A 2,516-nucleotide genomic window follows, 5' to 3' on the forward strand; every position below is an offset into this window, starting at 1 on the left:
GCATTAGTTTAAAAAAAAAAAAAAAAGAAAAGAAAGGATGCAGTGGCCCCCCCAGGGATGGCGGAGGGTTCCCATCAGGGGCTCTCTTTTCTCAGAGAAGCAAAAGGTAGAGTCACCTGTTGAGGGGCAGAAGTTGAGTAAGGACGGAGTGAAGAAGGAATCAAGTAAGAAGGAAGTAAGTCTTAAGGGAAGATGCAGAAGAGTACTGTGGTGAATACCAACAGAAGGTCACTAAACGTCCCTAAAAATTTGGGGGACTATCACCAAGGGTGCAGGTGAGGGCAGGACAGTTTCCTTATTCAGGTCTGAGTCCTGGTGCCAAGCAGAGGGACAGAAGCATTGAGGCCCCACCTGAAAAGTAACACCTATGTTGAAATTTGGTCAAGTAATTATTTCCATTTAAAAACTATATTTGAAGTTGTACTGATTTAAAGTAATTTAAAAATTCAAACATTTTAGAGCTAGAAAGACCCTCTGAGATCAACGTTCCCAGGATGCTAAACACATTGCCTTCGTGCTCCATCCCTCACTCCTAGGACAGACATTAATAACCAGTCACCAGACTGTCACTGGCTCCGTCTCGACTCATCTTCAGAATCTCTCTCATCACTGTATTTCAGGAAGCCATTACCTGTCTACCAGAGTTCACACGTGGAATTAAATTGTTTCCAGCCATGGTAATTAAATAAAAACTGAAGGAGGTCAAGTCATTTGTTCAAAGTAGGACTGCTAGTTAGTGGCAGAGCCAGGCCAAGATTCTGGGTCTCTGAACCCAGTCCACCATTTCGTCATGCAGTGTCCTGTGGAAAAGGCAGCAGACATCTCCGTATTTCAACAGTAACTGTAGAACTAATGATATATCCAATTCTCCTTGAGTATTATGGTTCTAGCATTTGGTACAAATTGGAAAGATATCTTTGAAAATGGCAGAGAAGCATTAAGAAAACTTCTGTAACAGAACTGCTGTCGGCTCTGTCAAGATTGATATTAAATGGCTGTCTGGGCATGTTCTTTGTGTTGAAAATCTCACTTGCTGCCTCATATGAGTGTCTCTGAAACTTCACAAACAATATTGCTTTTCTTAGAAGTGCAATTCCCGATAGCAGACATTTCCTGACCTGTTCATATTCACATTTTACACGTGAGCCATGCTCTAATTCAAATACTTTAAATTTATCTTGTAAATGCATCATTCTTCCGATAATCCCATAAAGAGGTAGATATTATTATTATTGCCTTTTGAAGATGAAGAAACTGAGGCATAGAGAAGTCAAGGGACTTGCAGGGAGGTCCCACAGCTGGAAGATTGCAGAGCCAGAGTTCGAGGTTAGCCCAACCTATCCAGAGCTATGCCCTTACCTACGCTTATCACATCCTCTCAGCAGAATCTGTAAGTCATGACCAACAACATATTTCAGTAAATATTTTCTCTTTTAAAGGACATCCTGGGCAGGTTGAAATTTTATCCTGAACTTAAACTACCAAATACAGGGTTAGAAGCTGCTGGTGTTTTTAAATAAGAAAAAAAAAAAAAAGGCAATTTTCAAAATAGTCTGTAGGGATTTCAGCCACACTGGCCTTCAAGAACTATTTATTTTTGGATATGATTTATAACTGCACACTTTGTTACAAAGAGTTCCCTAAAAAATCTCTGACCTCTAAGCATGTGAACTCTAATCTAGCTGAGTAACTTCAGGGAAACGTAACACCACCTGCCGGCCTTCACACGTGTGCCCGCTAACAGGTGCAGCGCCATTCTCTCTGTCACTTTCACCCAGTTCTGACAGGCTGCGAGAGGACAGCATCCCTCCAGTGGCTTTGACAGTGCGTGCTCCACACTCCCAGCTCTCATCTTCTGACTTCTCTTTTCCGCCATTTTCATCCTGGGAGAGCTGCTGAATAAATGGACTCTGTGCCCGGCCTGGGTGAAACACCCCGTTCTGCACAGCTCTGCCAATGCCAGGCTCACATTCTGGCGTCAGCTCAGGGTTCAGCTTGTGACGTGCTCACAGCAGGGCCTGGCCTGCTGCTCTGAGAAGGGGCGATGTGCTCCACGCACTACAAAAGATGAGCTCACGCGGAGCTGAGTCCAGCTGCTCCTCTCACCTGGATCTGAATCCCTGAACAGCTGCCTCTTGGCAGTGCCACCGTGGTGGAAGAGGCCCTGCTCTCTGGGAGCAGTGGGGCAGCCAAAGACAAGGACCACCGCAGTCAGAGGCAGAAACATACCTGGGTCTTGCTGGAGAAAAGCTGAGCACTTTCATGCACGATGTTTATAATTAGTGCACATTTTTAATCACTTCCTTTGTTCACCAATTGACCAACTGGTACTTGAGATGGTATTTGAGAAACTCATATCAGGAAAGTCATATATTTCAGACCTTAATGTTAGATCTTATTAGCCACAATTAGCCCACTGAGTTTTGTCACCTTCGCCTCCTTGTGGTTCTATAACTGTTCCAGAAAGCTTGAGAATAGTGTTTATATATATATATATATATATATATATATATATA

The sequence above is a fragment of the Galeopterus variegatus genome, unplaced genomic scaffold, assembly GCF_000696425.1.
Source record: "Galeopterus variegatus unplaced genomic scaffold, G_variegatus-3.0.2 Scaffold8758, whole genome shotgun sequence".
In the NCBI taxonomy this organism is placed as follows: domain Eukaryota; kingdom Metazoa; phylum Chordata; class Mammalia; order Dermoptera; family Cynocephalidae; genus Galeopterus; species Galeopterus variegatus.